Genomic DNA, 13,362 nt, shown 5'->3' on the forward strand with positions numbered 1-13,362 from the left:
TGAACCCCTCCGGCCCCACCTTCTCGTCCAGGGACAACGCCCCCCGGCTTCGTAAGGTGCGGCCTGGACCTAGGGGGGGCCTGGGGCCCACGTGCCCTAGAAGGACATGCGCAGTGGGCCCGACGGACGCTCGGAGACTGGCCTGTCAGGACTACAATCCCCATGATACCTAGTGGCGGCAGCGGCCTGGCGGGGCGCCTAGACGCGCATGCGGATGGCGGTGCGGGGGCCGGGACGGAGGAAGCCCCGCCCCCCAGACGCCTATTGGACCACGGCACCGGCTGCGGGCTCGGCGGTTGGCCGGCCCGGCCGCCCGTCGGCAGCGCCGCGCGGGGTCAGAGGGCACGGAGGTGAGTCGGTGTGTTGTGGGGACTCGTGGTGCGGGCTGTCGCCGCCGCGGCCGCCGAGGGGGGCGACGGGCAGCGGGCGGAGCCGGCCCCGCCTTGGCCTCCCCCGGACCCGGGTCTGGCCCACAGCCCTGCGCCTGCTCATCCGCCGCGGCCCGGGGGAGGCCGGCGCGGGGCCTGCGGGCGCCCGGGGGGCGGGGGCGCGCGGGGCGGTGGCGGGAGCGCGGACGTGGCGGCGGGAGCGCGCGCCGGGGGTGTTGGGGGGAGGGGCGGGGTGCGGGCAGGGGTTGCCATGGCGACGGGTACCCCGCTGCGGGCGGGGCCCCGAGCAGGGTTGCCATGGCGACGGCCCTCTCCCTCCTGCGGGGCGGGGCTGAGGGAGGGTCTGGATGGATGGGGGCTCCCCTCTCCAGGGGGGATAGGTATAGAGGGAAATCTGGATAAGGGGGTTCCTCTTTCTGGAGGGGAGGGTTAGGTATTAAAGGGGCACTCCTCCCTCTTAGGAATAGTTATTAGAGGAGGGGGAGTTGAGGTGTGCATGCGTGGGAGCACCGGCCTGCAGGGGCATTGGTGTCAGAGAGGGGAGCCTCCAGGGGTGGTCTGAATGGGGAGACTGTCCTTCTGGGGGAGGGTTAGGTATTAGGAGGGCTCCTCCCCCGAGGAGATAAGTGTCTTAGAGGGGGCCCTTGAATGGGGCACCCTGATACCTCTCAGTGGTGGGGGTGCTGCTGGGAAAAGCTGGGGGGGGTACCCCGGGATGGATGAATGACCTCGAGCTACAGGAGGCAGGTCCTTCCCCGCTCTCACCTCTGCCCTCATCTTCCTCTTCTTTTGGTGGGGAGGAAAAAGAAGAGTGTGTTTTGGGGTGTGGGGCATGGTGGCTTTATGATCGTTTCTCTTGGGTAGTGAGAGGGCTGGGTGATAGTTTGATCCTGACTGGGAGGGCTCTTTGACCCCTGGCCCCAGGGGAGAGGTTCCAGAGCCAGGCAGCCTCTGTGTCCTCTAGGTCTGTCTGGTGATGTTGGGCACAGGGGCTCACTCTTTCTCAGACATCCACAGGACATTCAGGTGTGGGCAACACAAGGGCTCTGACTGGGCTCTGGCTTGCCTCAGCTGCCTTGCAAGCCCTGTGGTGTTGCCATAATATAGCTGCTGAATTAGACTGAAGGACTTGCAAGACTTTGGCTTGGTTTGGTGTTTGGACTCCTATATTTAGGACTGGAAAGAATCGATGTCTTTTTGAAAACCACTGGCCCTGACAGTTTGAACTATTACCTCTGCTAATGGTCTCTGGTCACATCCTTAACATTAGCTCTTGCCAGAGAGATTTACTGGGGCTCCCTTCTGAATGGCAGCGCCACATGAATCCGATTGGCCAAATACTAGACTGTATTTCAACTCTGGTCGGTGGGGATTGGCTCACTGATTTTGTTTGTGGAATTTCTAACAGGACTTGGCTTCATCAAATACGGCTTTATTCTGACTTTATCATACATAGCGTACCTTGTTTTAGTGGGTTGGTGCTTTGAGCTTAAGTCTATAACACCTGAGTCCCCTATCACTTAAAAGTCCATTTATAAACAGTGATTTGGAGTGTGACTTCAGTAATGTGAGTGTCTGGGAACTTGGTTAGAAACCCACCACTTGGCTGCTGTTCGGGGAAGTGATTGATAAGGCTTCCTTTATGGATTCAGGGGTGGTTCATTGGAGCTCAGAGCACTTGACTCCACTGAAGTGCTCCAAATTAAAAGCTCGTTAACAATTCCTACCCAAAGATCCTGTAAATAATCAGCTGGCTAGGTCAGAGAGTTGAGCAGTCACCACAGCTCTCCATATCTTATTAGCTTGAAACTTCTAAATAAAGGTGATTAAAAACATTGAAAAGTGGTGTTTTCTTTGTGCTGGGCTCATTTGGTGAATGGCTTCCTTGGAAGTGTATGAAATGGGGCAAGGGTATTGGGGAAAGAAGGGAAGATACCCTAGTAAAGAGGCCAGTGCTTCCTGATGCTGCCCTCACTAAGACTGCATGGGGAGGCCACCCAGTCTGTCAGGGGCATAGTAGTCTGTTCTCTGATGAAGAAAAGTGGGGGAAAAAATCCCTGGGGCTTCGGTGTCAAGAACCTGGGGTCACAAGTCCATCTTGTTTTTGTTGCTTTGAGTTTCTGAGAGAGTAGTTCTGTGGAGTCCTGTTTTACTATTTTAAGTGGTCTGAAACAGATTTCTTCATCAGATGTTGACTTAAACTTTGTTTATGTAGCTCTTTGAATGGTGAGCTGACCTATAAAAGGTCAGAATCATTCTTGTGGCCTGTCTGTTGCATGAGTAAGGGGCCCCACAGTCAGTGATATTGAAGGTTCAGACCCACACTTTGAAAATCAGGGCTCCTCCCTCCCCCCCCCCCCCCCCAGGAGCCTGCCCTCCAGTATTGAGTTACACAATCCCTTGTTGACCTTGCCCTATCTTACCTTGAGGGCTAATGCCTTCTTTCTATTCTGTGTGTTCCTGGTCCTTTTTACTGCCAGCTAGCCTATGGGTAAAGATAAAGATCTTTAAAATTTTGTCAAGGTAAACTTCCTTTGGAAGGATAGCCTGCTGCCCAAATCCAGGGTGCTCTCCTAAAACATCTGCTTTGGACCAAGTACCATGTTAGGGACTGAGGATAGACAGAAATGAAACTTACTGTCCTTGAGCTTATATTCCATAGTGGGAGATAACTTGGAGACTTGTGAGCACACAAAATAAATGCTGGGTAATTTTGGTCAGGGGAGGAAGGAAGGAAGGCCTGATAGAGGAGGTGGTATTGGAAATGAGCTTTGAGGAAAACTTTGGGGGTTCTGAGAAGTAGAGTCGAAGGCATGAGGAACAGCAAGAGGGTTACTTGGCCTTACAGAGGTTCCCAAAGTGGGTGATACCACCCACTGGGGGGTGCTATAATGGTGAGTTGGGTGGGGTGGTAGTAGCTGCTGGTGAAATTGGGGGGGGGGTGCTGAATAAAGTTAACAGGACAGTGGAAGCATAAGGAAAGAAGAGAAGAAAATTTTGAAAAACCCTTTGTGTAACAGAGTTAAAGTCATAGTAATTACATTATTTTCCAAATAAATACACAAAATATAAGTTATAACCAATCAGTGGTTAAGTCTGCTGACAGGTCTTAACAAGCAAGTGTTAGCATGTGAGCGAGCCTGTCAAGCATTGTCAGGAAGTCCAGCATACCTGGATATGTGCATGGAATGACCTCTTTAGATACAATACTATATATGGTTACATGACATAATTTTGCATCATCAAATTTTTAGTTCAGGGACAACCCCACAAATTTATAATAAATTATTAAGTTTCATATCCATCATTTAAAAATTATATATTTTTTTGACAGAAGGGTTAAGGATTTCCAGGAGGCACTGAATAGTTTGTTTTTTTAAAGGGGGCAATAGGTCCCAATAAGTTTGGGAAGGAAGAGGAGTTAGGTGTAATAAGGCTGAAAGCGGGGTTGGATCCAGCGTGTGAAGGGTTTTAAATGTCAGGTGATATTTGACCCTAGAGGAAATGGGGAGCCGCTGGAGTTTCATTTGGGTAGGGAGAGTGACACCTTCAGACTTGTGCAATAGGAACATAACCTTTGGTAGCCTCGAAGAAGTACCCACAGGAGTGGGGAGAGGCTTGAGACAGAGCGCCTGGTAAGTTCAGGTCTGAAGTGCTGAGGGCCTGCACCAGGGAGGTGGCCGTTTGAGTAGAGAGAAGGGTGTGTATTTATGAGGGATGTTGTGGAGAAAGAGCTGACCCTCTTTATGACTTCATGAGGTGTGAGCGTGAATCAAGAGTCCACCCTGGCACCGGGCGTAGGAGCCTAGGGACTGGAAGGATGGTGGTACCCTTGATGGATGCTGCATAGTGAAGAGGAGGGGAGATTTGTAGGGAAAGGTTGGCGAGTTCTCTCTTGGCCACGCTGAGATAGAGATTATGTTGTTTAGAGCTTAAAATTTAGATGAACTAACATGATCTTTTAGGTCCTAATTGAGAAATTCTCTGTGGTTTTTTTTTTTTTTGCTTGTTTTTGTTTTTTGACAAATGAAAGGAGTACAAATGAGGAAGAGCTCTCATCTGGAGGATGGATGCATGTGTTCATTAAGGGAGTTTTCACAGAGGAGGCAGTGTCCCAGCTGGGTCTTGAATGATAGGAGGGATTTTAGCAGGAGGAAATAGAACAAGAAATTAAAAACATGATGAGCAAAGGTTTGGAGGTGGGAATGTGCGCAGTGTCTTTGGTATGTAATGGCCGGTGTAACGGACACATAGAGATAAAAGAATCCAAGCCCAGTCAATTAATGAGCATCAGTTTATTAAGCTGGCCAGTGACAGTCTCCCAAGGAAACCTTAGGAGAGCTGCCCCGACCATAGGGAAACGGGGAATATTTAAAGTAAAAAACCACCAAAAATAGGTGTGGGAAACAAAGTTATTCTTGTGGGAAGTAAAGTTATTCTGACAATGGTAGGTAAGTCTGACAAAGGTACATAAGCACATCCGTTGTAGCCAGGCCTTGGTCTGGACAGTTGTATAGTCCTTGTCCTGATTTATTGTGAGACCCAGATGTCCAGGATCATTTTGACATCTTATCAGGAAGTATGGCCAGGTCTGTTTCTCACAAGAGAGGGGCTCCTGGCTAAGCACCTACGAGTTAAGGAAGAATTCAGTAATTTCCAAACTTGTTACATACAGGGGCTTAGTATATGAGGCCATGGGCATTTCAGGTAGAATGATAGTTAGACAATTAGTGAAACATTGAGTTTATGAAGAAGGCAGGTTGTTGGGAGAGAAGTTGAAATATGTTCTCACTAAGCTTGAGGCTTGAGACACCAGGGAAAGGATTGGCAGTTGTGATGGCTGAACTGCTGGGGATGTGCATTTAGGGTTCTGGGAGGAGGGATGAGCCACTAGAAAGGAGGAAAATATTGCCCTGATTTTTAAAAAGAGGAAGGTGAGCTCCATAATCTCACAATCTGGTGATCCAGACATTGCTCCCTGGCCAAGTCCTGAGCAGCTGTTTAAGAGCAAGGAGAAAGCTGATCACCAGGAGCCAGCATGGGCTCACTTGGAAAATGCCATCTCACATATAATCCTCCTCTCCTTTTGTGGCAGAGTTACTGGACTGGTTGGGTAGGGCAATGTAGTAGACACCAAGACATCTGGATTTTAGCCAAATGGCAAAGCCTCTGACCTGACCTGGGTGGAGATGCAGATGTGGATTGGATTAGGTGGATGCACAGCTGATTGATTAGTGGGTTGATGCCAGCTTGGAGGGCTCAGCCTGCGTTGTCTGATCAGCATTTTATTTATTTATTTTTTATTTAAAAAGGCTAGACAGAAACAAGAATTTCCATACATATAGTACAACGGAAAAAAAATGTTACATGCAACTTCAAGTCTCTTGTTTTGTATAGCTGGCTTTTCAAAAGTATATAGTAAATTCAGCATTTTATCTTCTGAGCTGTTCTGCTTGTTTTGGGATTCTTTCTGGACTTCCTTCTCTTCTGTGCCTTTTGAAAAGATGCTTCAATGATCCCTTCTTCCTCCCTCTCTCCCTTCCTTTCTTTCTTCCTTCCTTCCTTCCTTCCTTCCTTCCTTCCTTCCTTCCTTCCTTCCTTCCTTCCTTCCTTCCTTCCTTCCTTCCTTCCTTCCTTCCTTCTCCTCTCTCTCTCTCTCTCTCTCTCTCTCTCTCTCTCTCTCTCTTTCTCTATGTTTCTTTTCTTATCCCTAAACCTCCACTTGCTTCCCTTTCCCCCCTTTCTTCTTGGAAGAAAGAAAAGCAAAACTCTTATACCATGTAGAGAGTACAGCAAAACCAGTTCTGTCATTGGCCATGTCCCCTGAGCCTGCCACTTCTCTGTTCGGTAGGTAGCATGTTTGTTTGCTTATCTCTTCTCTGGGATCATGATTGGTAATTGCATTAATCAATTCTTACATATTTCAAAGTTATTTTACTTTGTAAGGTTGTTACTATATAACTTATATTCCTGGTTCTTCTCATTTCTATCATCATCAGTTCATATAAGTCTTACCACATCTGTCTGAAACCATCTCCTGCATTTTTAAGGTGCAATAATACTTTATTACGTTCACATACCATGATTTGTTCAGCCATTCCCCAGTTGATAGATACTTCCTTAGTTTCCAGTTTCTTGCCACCACAAAAGAGCTGCTGTAAATCTTTGTGTGTATCTATATGTCCTTTTCCTCTTTGTTTTCCCTGGGGTATGGCCTAATAGGAGTGTTGTTGCATCCAAAGGTGGGCAGAGATTAGTGACTTTGGGGGCATGGGTCTACATTGCTTTCTGGAATGGCTGGACCACAGTTTCACCACCTGTGCCTCAACATGCCTCTTTCCCTTCAGCCCTTTCACATTTGTCATTTTCCTTATTTGTCATCTTTGTCAATCTGATGAGTGGGAGGTAGAATTCCTCCGAATTATTTTAATTTGTGTGTCTCTGATAGTGATTTGGAATATAGTTTATTAGCTTGTAATTCTTCCTTTGAAAACTGCAGGTTCATAAGCTTTGATAATTTATCTATTGGGGAATGGCTGTAGTTCTTACACACTTGAATCAGTGTATAATTGTATAGATTGGCTGTGAAACCTTTATCAGAGAAACTTTGTGCATTTTTTTTCTTCAGTTACCTGTTTCCCTTCTAATTTTAACTACACTGATTTGGTTTATTCAAGATCTTCTTAATTTTATATAATCAAAATTGTCTATTTGTTTTCCCAGTCACAGATCCTCTCTGACTCTTGTTCGTATGAACTCTTTCCCTGTCCACAGTTATGAAAGGTGTTTTCTTCCTTGCCCCCCAACTTTCTGGTGTGACTTTTGATATCTAATTTGGAGCATGTCATTGCATACGGTGTGGGATGTTAGTAGACACCTAATTTCTTCTGGACTTGTGCAGCATTTTTATTGATGAACATAGACCCAGAAGGGGCACTTGTTAAACCTACAGGTGACATGAAGTGAAGCTGAGGAGGGTCCCTGCTAGGGTGGGCACACAGTGAGGTTATTCCAGCTGGTTGAGGCCTTTTTAGATTCTGATTCTAACAAGAAAAGATTTGATACTGGGAAGAATAAAAGATCAATTTCCCTAGGACTGGCTGGGGAAGCCACAGTGAGAAGAATCCTGGATCTGGAGTTAGACCTGAGTTCAGATCCTGCCTCAGATACTAGCTTGGTGACCTTGGGCAACTCACCGAATGCCAGTCTGCCTTGGTGATGGCATTTTCTTCGTGGGGGTGTCATTAGGATCAGTTGAGGTAATATCTGTCAAGACATAACATGGTGTCCGACACATAGTAGGTAAAAATACTATGTAAATGCTTCCTTCCCCTAGTTGGCCAAAGATGTGCCTCATCTGGACCTCCAGGGCCCTGATAGCCCCACAGCTCCACCCTGAAAAGATCCTAGGCCATGTCAGGAGAAGCACAAATATGACATCCCATTTCCTCTGCACTGTCCACATGCCAGGCTCTCTGCTAGGCACTGGGGACACAGAATGGGTCCTCAAGGCCCTATTATTCTTATGGGGGTGGCAGTACGTTCATAGACAGTCATAGACCAATTAAATGGAAGGTAGCTTTAAAGGAGGTGCTAGCAGCTGAGGGGGGATGCGATAGACTTGGCAAAGCCTCTTGAGTTAGGTGATACTGAGCTGAGTGTGGGAGCAGGAGGTGAGGAGGGAGAGCATCCCAGGCATGACAGAGGTGATGAGCTGTGCGATGAAGCAAGCAGGCTGGGGCTGCTGGAGTGGAAAAGGGAGCACTGTGTGATGGGGACAAGCCTGGGAAGCCCTTCAGTCCTAAATGGAGGGGTTTGTTTGTGTTTGATCTGGAGGGAATCCCGCCAGTGACTCCCATGCCTGGGTTTTGCACCTGATGCTAGTCAAGGTACTCCCAGTATGAGGACAAATGGAAATAGTCCTGGCCTTGAAGCGCTTGCATTTTATTGGTGTTTGTGGGGCTGGAAGGTCATGTGCCAAGCAGGCGGAGGTGTCAAGAGAGGGTGAGTCAATTAAGGTTTCAGAGCCTCCTATTTGCCAGGCACTGTGAGAAACCATGGGGACACAGAGAGACAAAGGACAGTCTCTGCTCTCAAGGAGCTCACAGACTGATGGGGGAAGCCACCACAAACTGCTCTGTACCAAGGTGCTCTAGACAGGAGAGATTGGAGGTGATCAGCGAGGGAGGGCACTGACATGAGGAGGAAGGCTCCCTGTGGAAGGTGGGATTTTAACTCCGACTTGAAGGAGGCCAGTAGGAGCTGGAGCTGATGGCGAGAGGAAGCGCACTCCAGGTGCGAGAGGCAGCCAGGGAATGTCTCTGGCCTTGGGAGGTAGAGCAGGGAAGCCAGCGTCTCTGCTTGGTGGCAGAGGGAGGATGCCAGTGGGAGAAATATTGGAAAGATGGGTGGGACCAGGTTAGGAGGGATGTTGAAGTGGCAGCCATTTCTTTGGTTTCTGCGATCGGTGATCATGGATGTTAGAGTTTGGGCCCAGGTTGAAGTTAGGTAGCTTTGTCTCGCCCATGGCCTCTTTGTTTGGAGAAGCACTCGTGCCCTCATATGACTGTCATAGGTTTTCCATTAGATGGAGCCTTGGGTATCTCCCCTCCACCCCCACCCCCAGTTTCCGTGGGAGGGGTATAGAGGAAAGGTGGAGAGCATCTGTGGGGGGAGGGGTGGCTGCAGGGCCCTGAGCCTTTCCTGGGGGTGGGGGGAACCCCTGCTTGACATATTGGAGGGAGGCTCTCCAGTGCCTGATCCTTCGCCCTGGAGTGCCCTGGCGTTGGCCTCTCCAGCCAGAGATGGAATGTTGCTGGGTAAGGGAAGCTTGTTGGCTAGGAGATGAGCAGGGCATGGCAGCAACAAGTTGCCACACCTGCGTCCATGTCGTGCGGCTTCCTTCTACTGTCTTTGTGGTCCTGCGGCACAAACGAGGCTGCTGGTCCGCACCATCTGGTAGGAGGCTGGAGCTCACGAGCCAGGGCATGACTCTTCTTTGGAACAGGGAAAATCGTGGCCTGGAGCTGCTCCACCAGGCATCGCAAAGCTTCTTACCATGCCCTGCTTTGGCTGCCCTAGTGTCAGTGAAGGGAATTCAGCTTCCAGTCTGCTGTACTGCAGCACCCTAATCAAAATTCCCCCACATGACCGTCCTGCCCTGCTGGGTGGGTGCCTGTGATTATTATGGCTGGAGACAGTAGCCTGCCACTTCTTTAGGAGTTGGGTCAGCAGGTTAGCGTTCTTATCCCTGTGAGGAAACTGAGGCCAGGGAAGCTGAAGTGATGGTCCTGCTGCGAGGTGGAGGCAGAAACAGAAAATGTGAGTGTGTTCATTTGCTTCTGTAGTTTTTCTTCCTTGGAGGGAAAGTGAGGGAGGCATCAGCTTGGCCGTTCAGTCAGTGAGCTGCTTGTTCTGTCAGGTTCTGCCTGGCCTCATCTGGGCCCTGATTCTGCCCACCTGGTGCTGTTAGGTTATGACTGAGTCCCTGTTTGTAGACTCCTAACCCTTCCCCCCAGTTCGGATATCTTTTTTCCTCCTGATCTCCCTGGGGTGGTCCTAGGGATTGTTCTGGTGGGTGCTCAGCTCGGTGCATTTATTCCCCCCCACCCCCCACTCCAGTTCCAGGTACAATCCAGAAGCACATAATTTATGGGAGTGTCAGAGCTAGCTGCCGGCAGGCACCTCAGTGACTTGAGAGGTCATTAGTATGCCTGTTCAGACCCTCGGTGTCCTTGCGATTGATTCTCCTTTGCATGTGTCTGATTTGGGAAGTTGTAGATCTGTGAGTGGTGATTGGATGTGACAGTCCAAACATGGGTCCCTAAATTAATCCTTTTAATAGTATTCCAGGCCCAAGGTAATGCTCTCATCTCCTCCCCTGGGGAGGGAGGAAGAGAGAGCAGAGACCAGCCTGACCTGCTGCTTCAGGGCACCCCCAGCACGGCAGTTTTAGGTTCTGGGGAGTGTGGCCAGTAGAGCATAGGTTTGGAGTTGGGCACGACCTTAGAGCGAAGGCAAACTTCTCCGGATACAGAGGAGGAGGGAGAAGGAGCACCCACTTTGTCAGAGGGTGTCCAGGTGGGGATTTTAAATGAGCTCTTGGATTCTTTCCCCTGCACCTTACGGCTATTGACTGCTGCCTCGTTGTTCCCCCTCTGAAATAGGGAAAGATTTTTTTTTCCTTTAGAATAATATTTGGCAAGGGGTTTGGAGGTGCTGGCTCTGAAGGTGTGTAAGGTAGAACATTCCTTCCTGGTGGGGATGTGGGCGGGCAGGTGTCCATGGCTAATCTTTCAAGCAGATCTCTCTCTTCTGTTTATTTTGGCTGCTTTTAGCCAGAGTCATACTTTGTTTCCAAAGGGAACCAAATGGGAGATTTGGGGAGCTAATTCTTTCAGCAAGCCTATGGGCCAGGCACTGGGATAGGCCCCAGGGATGCAAGAGCCCCACCAGAATGGGTCCCCAGAAGACAAATCAAGTAGAGAAGTAGCTCCCCGGTCATTCAGGTCACAAACTGAGGCTTGTAGTCAGAGATAAGTTTGAGTTGTAGGTGCCAAGGGGCATGGCTCTATATCAGGACTGCACAGCCCATGGCCTGCCAAAGAATTTCCTCAACATTTTTTGTGGGCCACCAGAAATCCTTTGCTGTGCTGCAATTTGTGCAGGCCTGTTCTATATCCAGGGGAGGGATATGGCAGGATCCCAAGGCCCTGAGCCATTTCATCATTGACCATGGCCTTCTTCTTGTGGTCTGGGAGCCACAGGCCATCCAGGTCGCTCATTGGCCAGGTGACCTTGGACAAGTCATCACACTTCACTCTGCCCCAGTTCCCTTCATTGACCTGTGGGCTAATGGTGCTCATGCCACATTTCCTCTCAGAGGAAGGCAACATAAAAATGTGAGTTATCGTTGGTCTCCTGGTCCTATTATTGTCCTTCAGCTCTCATTGGCCCTGATGGTGAGGGTGGGTACTTTATCTGCAGGTGGATGAGCTGGCAGTGTGGTAGGCACTGACCAGTGAAGGAGGAGGCAGCGCAGTGCTTTCCCACCTAATAGGGGAGTGTGGCTGAGGGATGGATGGTACCCTTACACTCCTTGCCTTGCCTATGTGGTCCTGTGTCCTTTGCTGCTCCCCATCCCCTCCCCCACCTGCCAGGGCTGGGGGTTGAGCATAAGAGCCAGCCCGATGTGCCAGTCTGCGACAGATGAGCCTCCGTCCCCACATCTGCGTGACTGGGGCTGTGGAATGGTAGCGATCTGTCTGATCTGCAATTATTCTGTCGTCCAGGATTTTCAGAAAGATTAAGCTGCTGGTGGATCCATGTGTGGCCTGAAATAAAGTGGGTAAAAACAACTGTTCCTTCCCAGCTGTGACCCCAGATGGAGGCTGCCCAGGCTCTGGGGAGTTGCAAACTGGTTAGTAAATGCCGGTAAATCATGGGACGTATTTCCTCTTGTTGCGTATAGCCTGATGATGATGGAAGCCAAGGGCGAGGCTCAGGAGACCTGGGGAGGACATGACCATCTTCACTCTGCGCCTGCATCTCAGGTTCCCTGCAGGCTTTGGTACTTGTGCATGGCTAGTCTTCAGTGGTAGAGAGGTCTGGGTAGTTAGGAAGGTTCCAGATCCTCTCCTTCTGTGGGTGGTGGCTGGCCTTGGATGGGGTTGTTAGCTGAGGACAGGGGAAGGAGCTAGGGTGGTCTGGAATCTGCATGGCCATATTTATAGGGTGAAAACATCACCCTAAACCCCAAGGCCAGCCTGAGAGTTTTAGGAGAGGGCTTGGATTACATGGACTGATGGTGCTCTAACCTCCAGTGTCCCAAGTGTCATCTTAGAAGAGCTTCTGGAGACATGTCTGTCTTGATGCATTCTGCCTGAGCACTCTACCCTCTTCCCCCCAACCCCCCCGCCTCTGTCACCCAGTGAGGCAGCATAGCTCCTGGACCTGGCAGGTCACCCAGTCCAATTCCCTGTTTTTATTCTTTATTCCAAGGCTTACGTGAAGATGGGGAGGTGACTGGGGGCAGAGACTTTGCGACTGAGAGAAGGGGCCTTGTGGATCTGAGGCTCTAGGCTTAGGTTCCTGGTTCCCTGTGTTGCAGGTGAGCACTTCCAGAGGGGCAGTTACAGATTCTCTAGGATGGTGCCTTGACTGCAATTCCTAGCAAAATTTTAAAATATGTTACTAAAGATATTGTGAGCATTTGGGGAGGGAAGTGGAGGTGACTAAAATTAGCAAGGGCACACCAGGAACAGATTCTGGACATGTTCCTTAATTTCCTTTTCTGATAAGGGTCACCAGGAGGGTGGATTAGGAAAAAGTAGAGAACCTAATATACTTGTTTTTCAGGAGAATGTTTGTCAGAGTCTTTTGTGATCCTTGTGGCCTGGAAGGAGAGAAGTGGGGCTAGATGATGGTGCAGTTCATTAGGGGGCTTGGTTGAGCGACTGGACCTGAATAGAACCTTTCATGGCCTGTTCTCTGTTCCTCTGACTACCTTAGTTACCCTCCTTTGGACATAATCCAATGCATGATTGTCATTCCATAGATTTTCTACCTCAGGGTAACTTAATAGGGATAAATGTGAAGTCTTATAATTAGGGTTCAAAAAGCCAGTTGCAAAATTATGAGATGGTTTCATCAATCAGCAAGCATTTTTTTTTAAAATGGGTTTTGGGGTTAAGTTAGGGTTAAGTAACTTGCTCAAGGTTACACGGCCAGTTATTTCTGGGTGTGGTGCTAAATATCTGAGTCCGGATTCGATCCCAGGTCTCCTGACTCTGGGGCCGGTGCTCTTACTCGCTGTGCTACCTGGCTGCCCCCAGCAAGCATTTTTAAAAATAATTTTTATGTCTTATTTTTACCATCATCTACATTTCTCATGCCTTGAGTTTCATTTTTTTCAGAAAAGATAGTTTAAAAAGAGAAAAAAACAGTTCAGCAAGACTAATCCATCAAAATCTTA

At 49.2% G+C, this 13,362-nt stretch overlaps 1 protein-coding gene across 1 annotated transcript in view; it reads left to right on the plus strand.

Moving 5' to 3' along the window:
* The first annotated feature begins 321 nt into the window (after positions 1–321).
* The window catches only part of LOC138165053 (ERI1 exoribonuclease 3-like), a 184,489-nt gene continuing 171,448 nt past the window's right edge, over positions 322–13,362 (plus strand). Inside the window, 1 exon segment of the mRNA XM_069093158.1 lies at positions 322–350. The gene's annotated coding sequence lies outside the window, so the exon portion shown is untranslated.

Source organism: Petaurus breviceps, unplaced genomic scaffold (assembly GCF_028583685.1).
Source record: "Petaurus breviceps papuanus isolate PSGF00001 unplaced genomic scaffold, PetGlider_PUasm1.0 207, whole genome shotgun sequence".
Lineage (NCBI taxonomy): Eukaryota > Metazoa > Chordata > Mammalia > Diprotodontia > Petauridae > Petaurus > Petaurus breviceps.